At 26.4% G+C, this 7,967-nt stretch overlaps 1 protein-coding gene across 1 annotated transcript in view; it reads left to right on the forward strand.

The window, feature by feature from the left end:
• LOC117178716 overlaps positions 1–7,967 on the forward strand; it is an 11,452-nt gene that overhangs the window by 2,603 nt on the left and 882 nt on the right. The gene's annotated exons all lie outside the window — the stretch shown is intronic.

Below are 7,967 nucleotides of genomic sequence, written 5' to 3' on the forward strand. Positions count from 1 at the left end.
CAATAATCGGCCAAGCGTGAAGTCACGTACTCTCTTCCCATGAGAAGATGTATTATGAAATCGACGACGAATTAGGCACTTTTCAGAGTAGGGATTTGTAGAACAAGTAAAGCAGGCTAACCAGAGAAAAACACAAAAGAGAGGGGAGGCTGAGGACCGTTGTGGAGGTATCGAAGCTTCCACGACGAAACAAAAAGACAGATTAATCTGGTCCGCGGCCGCGACTCGTTCGTTAACTTGAAACTCGAATAAGATTTTTTACTGTAAAGATAGATTTCAAAAGACCAGACTAATAAATCTTGTTAATTCAATTAATTATGAATTTATCAATTTAATTATTTAAAATACCCTTTTATTTAATCCTTTAGTTATAACTTGTTAAGATTTTCAGAAGAAGATTTCATCGCTTGAGTTGGGTTTTCAAACCCTTAATTGTGGAAACGGACTTGCTGTTGATTTATTCTTAGAAATTATAGAAAATCTTATTTTTCATACTTTTATTAATTATTCTCTTATTAAATCTAAAATATTTGAACTTTCGCGCGGTAAAAGACTGTCGGCTTGTTACAATGCGCTGATAACTGCGCCCTCTTGGCGGATTACCTAAGAGTTACTTTGAAGGCGCAAGTTGCTCGTCGGTAAATGACGAAAATTAGCAATTTATGAAATGATTTACCAATTAAGTTTCTGCTCAATTAGTTATCACAAAGATATCTTTGTTGCCGATCTGAAAGTTTCGAAAGACTTCGGTGGTTTTCTATTTATATCTCGATCCCCATTAGAAAGAAATTTAAGAAATTGGCGATTTTGATGTTTCGCGTTATTCTTAATTTCATGCACGAGTCGATTTTGAGGTTATATTTTTCAGGGGTATATAACGTGGATATTATTACTACTATATATATTATTGATGTTAATATTATAATTATAAAATATTATATTAATAACTATTTGACTATTTTTAAATATAAATAGTTCAACTTTCAACTAAAACAATTCGTTTTCTGCACAAAAAAAAAGATTTTGAATAAAATACATAAGTTAAAAAAAATTGTTGAAATTGTTTTTAAAAAAATAGCTAAATTTTTATCCAAAAGGCTGAATTATATACTAAAAAAACGAAATTTTTAATAAAATACATGAACTTTGCAGAAAAGAAATTTATTTTCCACCAAGTCTAATTTTCTATACAAAAATTAATGTTTAATCACAGTTAATTTTTCGATAAAAAAGAATTATTTTCTTGTACTTAAAAAATTAATTTTTAAGCGAAAACAAACAAAAATTGTCTATAAAATAGTTAAATTTTCAGAAAACAAATTTTTTCAACTAAATTGATACATCAACCAAAAAAAAACTACATTTTTAATAAAGCAGTTCCAATTTCAACCTGAAAAGTTGAAAATAATTAAAATTCTTTGGAATTGCTTTAAATTATTGAAATTAATTGAAAAAGATTGGAATGTTTTAAAACATCCTAAAGTATTAAAAATCCTTTGATTTAACGTTTTGGAACTTTTTTCTTTTTTTAAATTTCAATCTGAAACTTCACAAAATCTCAAAAGATTTTTAAGGATTTTAAATATTTGAGGGTGTTTTAAAAGATGTAAAGGAATCTTTAAATTGTTTTTATAATTTAAAGGAATTTCAAAGAAATAAAAAAATTTTAGAAGGGTTATTTAAAAAAATTAAAAAGTACTTTAGAAATCTTTAAAAAAAAGTTCTAGGTATTTCAAAAAATTTTAAAGGATTTGACGAATTTGAGAAAATTTAAAAAGATTCCAAGGAATTTTCAATTGATTATGGTAAGTTAATATGAGATTTTAAAGGATTTGATATATTTCATGGTATTTTTAAAATTTCAATATATTTTCCAGAGCTTTACAAAATTTTAAGAGATTTCGAAAGATTTCAAAAGATTAAAAATATTTAAGGATGTTTTAAACGATTTCAAGGAATTTTCAACTTATTTTTGTTATTTTAAGAAATTTTAGAGAATTAAAAAATTTTTAGCATGGTTATTTAAAAAAATTCAAAAGTACTTTGAAAATCTTTAAAAAAAAGTTTAAGGCGTGTCAAAATATTTTGAAGGAATTGCAATACTTGACAGTATTTAAAAATGTTTCAAGAAATTTTTTATTGTTTGCGTTAATTTAATATGAGATTTGTTTTAAAATATGCATACAATTTGATATATTTATGCATATTAACTGTTATTAATAAGGACAATAGGCCCAGTTCGCCCCTGGATATTAATGAATGTTTAAGTAAACCGTCTGTAATTAAGTCTATTAATAAATATTACGAGTTTACCGCAACTTCAATTTTGTAAATGGAAATTTTCAATTAAGTAATTTCATTTCATGATCAAATGTTTTCCAACTTATTCTAAACATTATGGATTTAAAAGAAATTTTTAATTGCAAATGGGTTTTCTAATATTATAGGAAATAACTGTTCTTAAAAATTTTCTATCGTTGTATACAATTTGTAAACTTTTCCAAGCTTTGAAAGAGGTAAGAAAAAAAACACGAAAGAAAATCTAGAAGATTTTAGGACAATTAAAAATTTTTTGGGAAAACTGAATGACTTCAAAAGATATTTCGAAGGTGTAGAAGTTTTTCAAAAGTTTTAATGTAATTTAAAATTTGAAATTTTTTTAGAAAATTTAAAATTTTCTGTAAATTTAAAAAAAATTTTTTAACAATTTTATAAAATGTTGAGCATTTCTTCTGAAAGTCCTAAATATCTTTTAAGCTGACTCTAATTTTTCCTAATATTTTGTGTGCCTGGCAAAATAAAAAAATGCATAAAAATTTTCTGCATTTTTTCGGCATATGTGAAATCTTCAAAAATGTTTTTGAAATATCTCCGGAATCTTACGAAAATTATATTTATATAACTTTAAAAAGAAACAGATCAGCGGTGATTCCTTCTTGTTAAAACTTGGAATGGGGTTTTACCTTTGTAACAAGCTAATAGTTATTCCACATTTGTATTTTGTTTTAAAAATGATTGTAATTGCAAAAAAAAACATTATTTTTAACTCTAAACTGAAGATGAAATTAATAGCCCAGATTTTTAAAAAGTTTTTTTCCCACTATTTTTAAAGGCTAAATCTAATAATTTAGTTATTAGTACATATACTAAATTAGGAAATGTGAAAAGTATTAAAAGTTAAAAGAAAATTAGATATTTTTTATTTAATTTATTTTAATCAATTTATTTATTTAATTAAAGTTCAACTAAATACTATTTAATTAGATTATATAATAAGTGTTCAAGAAAGCAGTTTTAAAGAGCTGCTCATCTATTTATATTGCATTTGTTTGGCGGTGAAATATATTTCTCGGAAACTCTCCGCCGGTTCTGCGAACTGGAGGTGCTAAGAATCTGAAAGAATCGAAGGTTTCCCTCCGCCCTACCAATATCATTTGAACAAATTGGGCGAATTCAAAACAAAATCACACCTTGCGTACTATTCTAATTTAATAATTTTAAATTGCCTGAAATATATAAAAAATTATATCGAATTATATGAATTCAGAAAATATTGTATATAAAAATAAAAAAAAAGATCAAACAACCACTGCGTGGTCCTACTGCCAGCAACTGTCAACTAAAAATGACACCAGCTCCCAGAATATACGCGATAAATCACACCTATGGCCAAGTCTCACGACCGTGAAGTGGGTGGTATATAGTATTTATTTTTATCGGAAAATTTTTAAAATGACCTTAACATTTTTCAGATTTTTCTTTTACAATTTTTTAAAATGTTTTAAAAAGTTGTAGAATATTCGCTCAAAATTATTTGTTGATAAATTTGATAATTTTCTTTAAAAATCTTGAAATCTTTTTAAATATTCTCTTTAAATTAACTTTAAAAATAAAAAATTGTAAATTTTCTGATGAAACTTAAGAAAACTTTTTTATCCTTTTCAAATCTTCAAAATTCTTTACAAGATTTTTTTTTCGAAATCTCAAAAAATCTATATTTCGCTCAAAATTTATCGGCCTTACAACAAATAACAAACGGAAAACATCCACTGAAATCATATTCATACAGAATGTAATCAGTCAGTTTTTCGAACAAATGAAAAATATTTTGACAATTTTGAAAGATAATCAAAGAATATTCTTCAGATTCCTATGAAAATTTAAAAGGATTTTTTGTTTTTTTAAATAAATTGTTAGAGAAAATTTTAAAAGATTTATAAAAATGCTGAGAAAGAATCCAAAATATCTTCGGCAATTTTAAAAATTTTCTAAGATGTAAAAATTTTAAGACAAATTTGAGCGTTGAAGAATAAATATTCTATAAAAAAAGAATTCTCAACTATGAAGATTAATTTTAAATCAATGAAAAATAAATAGAATAGTTAAAAGTTTGAACTACAAAATTTGACTTGTTGAATACTTCATTTTTCAATAAAAGATTGTAAATGAAAAAATTAAATTTTATCCAAATATTTGAATTTTCAATAAAAAAAGGTATCTCCATACAAGCTTTATTGTCTAGCAAAAAACAACTAATTAAAATTTTTCCATTTTTACATCATATTACATCAATTTACATGAATTTCGGCAATATTGCATATGAAAATTCAAAGAAAAAGATTAAACAACCACCACATGGTTCCACTGTCAGCAACCGTCATCTAAAAATGATACCAGTCCAAGCATATACGCGATAAATCATATTTACTTTTTCGGAAAGTTCTGAGTGTTGATATTTTTATTTACCGGATTCTTGAGCCAACGCAGTTTTTAAATGTTTTAAAAAGTTTCAACATATTTAAAAATTTTTTTTTCTAAATAAAAAATAAATTACAACTTTCCCCGAAATGTTAGCCCAAACATTTTTAATTTCTTAAATCCTTTTGAAATTCTGAAATAGAATCCAAAACTTTATTTCAAAAGCTTCAAAAATCTAAATTTTCTTTTATCATATTTATACAAAAAATTGAAAAGGATTTCTTGTTTTTTAAAATAAATTGTTAGAGAAAATTTTAAAAGATTTGCAAAAATGCTGAGAAAGAATCCATAATGTCTTCAGCAATTTTTAAAATTTTTAGAACGTAAAAATTGTAAGAAAAATTTGAGTGTTGAAGTGATTAAAAATATACTAGAAGTTTAAAAGATTTCCTAATATTTAGAAAATATTTATGAAACGACGAAATTTCAAGAAATAGTTAAATATTCTATAAAAAAACTATCTTTCAATTAAAAAACTCTGTCATTATTTGTAAGATTACATGATTTTTGCACTTTTCCCACAACATTTAAAAAATGCAATGACCCTGTCAAGTCTTCCAGGTTTTGTGTAAAAGAAATAATTAACTTACGTTATGTCCCATTTGTGTTCTAAATCAACAGTCATTCCTTTTGAAACACAAATGTTATAATTAGCCTTTCGACTGAAGTGTACTTTAATAAATTTGTCTAATTTCACTACACAAAAAAAACTTTAAACAAATCATTGAAAAAAATCGGTTATGAAAGATTTTGAATTACATGCTTAGAAAGTTTTTTTAAACTTTGAATGGTTTCAAGACAATGACACAATATTCTTAAGGTTAATACGAAAATTTGAAAGGATTTTTTTTATATTAATTTTTTGATAACATTTTTTTAAAAATTTCTATAGATTCCGCGAAAAAATCGGAATATTTAAGACAAGTTTTTAAATTTTTTAAGTTTTAAGAAAAATTCGCTTCTTTTTCAGACATTTACAAATTTTAGAAGATTCTGAGTGATTAAAAAAAATATTTCCGAAAATTTACCAAATATTTTTTAAAAACAACTTACATTTGTAACAAAAAAAAAATGAATTTTATACTAAGATTAATTTTCAAGCATTAAAAAGTCAAATTAAATAGCATCCCAAAAGCATGTCAAATTAAAGCATCCCAAATTCACCTAGCATGTATGCGAAATTACCCACTCTGATCTTCTCTACCGACATCAATAAACTGGAAAAATGCCGCCCTGTTTGACCGCTCAAGTAGAACCTTCTATCATCTATTTCAGTTCATAAACTGGCCTGAGTAATTGGGGGCGCTTGATTTTGGTTCGCAAAAGCCTCAGGTAATAGGTGGCGCTGGCGAAAATCGTTCGAAATTAAATACATGGTATCGCCTATCTCCCACCTCATCTCTGGTATTACTAAGTTTGCTAGATAGATTATCTGTTAAAAATGTTTGTTTGTTATTTTAGGTTTATTAAGTTTATTGAGAAAAATAAATTGCAAAAATCGAATTTCACTTTCTTTTACTATTAATTTGTAATATAACCCTCCTCACTGTTGCGCTCACTTTGCAGGAGATAAACGCTTTTTCAGTTACCCCAACTTTAGCGTGTACAGGTAGTGCGCTTGCTCTAGCTATGCGGAAAGGTGTATTCATACGTGTCGTATGCAAACGGGAAATGAATCTTTCTCTCATCCTACTATGTGACGATTCCAATCATTTACCGCACACTAGATTTTCTCTGTTTTTCTATTGGGTTGAGAATGTAGTGTGAGATAAATACATGGCATTGCCACATGTTAGAGTTGGAAGAAGATACATTTTCCGTCTGCATACAACAGGCAAGTAAATACACCATAAGAGGAACACGACGCGGCTTATTATTGCCATGGTAACCAATTGTCGCGTTGTGTATTTCGAAAGCTTTCTAGAGCAAGCGCAGTACGTCTACATACGAAAGTTGGGATCACTGGGGATGTTCATACGGAACTGTATTTATTAAAATTTTCATTAAAATTAATATAATACTTCATATTTTCTTGTACATAACTAAAAAATGACTTATTAATATACGTGATACAGTTCAATTTATTATTATCAGTAACAATTCAGTATTGTATTATATGTATATTACACACAAAATTGTAGTGTGAATGCTCCTTAAAGAAACATTTAACTAGAAACATATTCTAATACTTCTATATTGCTAACCGCATAAGAGGCTTCTGGAAGAAAACCAGAGTGCAGGCATATATTTTTGTCTCACACGGGGTGCAGAACGTTTACAGCATTGTGCGTGCACAATTAACTATGGGAGGGGTGAAAAGGGGATAGTAATGATAACATTGTATGTATATCATACGTATATGATATGTAGAACAAAGTTCTGCGCGCTGTGTAAGACAGAAATATCTATCCAAACTTTTTTTGCGTCGCGCCACTTATTGTGGGTTATAGGCATTTAGCAATATTGGGAATGATGCTCAACCATTTCTCTATCTGGTGTGGAACACGGTAACTAGAAAGAGCGGGTAGATTTTAAAGATGAATTTTAATTTGTGCATAAAAGTGTTTTACGATTGCTTTATGTAGTTAAAAACAATTATTAATCATTATTAATAAATTCTTATTCAAAATAAAGCGAATTCTAACCTAACTTTTAGGTCAAACTTTTAGACAGTAAATAGTTGATGTATAAATTAATAAAAATGTACTTTGAGTTCATTTTTGCTTTGAAATATTTTCATTTAAGTTTAAAATGTGCTAATAATCACAATGAATAGTACAAGAGTTTTGTTTTTTTATAAAAACATTTCTGTCAAAAAATGTGTTTTTTTCCCTATATAAGATTTAAAATATACTGATATAAATATACATATACTTGTTATAAATTTCATATTAATATCAGAAATAACGTAAATTGTGATTTAAGGCGAGAAAAAAATAATAACGCGTATAGTTTGTAATGAATATATATTTTTTTAATTCGAAAGATTAACTTATATTTCACTAACTAATTTTTAAATAAATATATTTCTATCATTTCATATAATATGTATGAATATTCATATAATCTCATGTAAAAATTTCCAATGCAAAAAACAATCATATTATATAAATACCTAAAAATTACGTTTTCAGCACAAAGCAGTTCTTTTTAATTCAGAGACGCCACATAATGATGCTCCTAATGAGAAAACAGGAACAAAAATCCTT

This window comes from Belonocnema kinseyi, chromosome 8 (genome assembly GCF_010883055.1).
Source record: "Belonocnema kinseyi isolate 2016_QV_RU_SX_M_011 chromosome 8, B_treatae_v1, whole genome shotgun sequence".
Taxonomy (NCBI): domain Eukaryota; kingdom Metazoa; phylum Arthropoda; class Insecta; order Hymenoptera; family Cynipidae; genus Belonocnema; species Belonocnema kinseyi.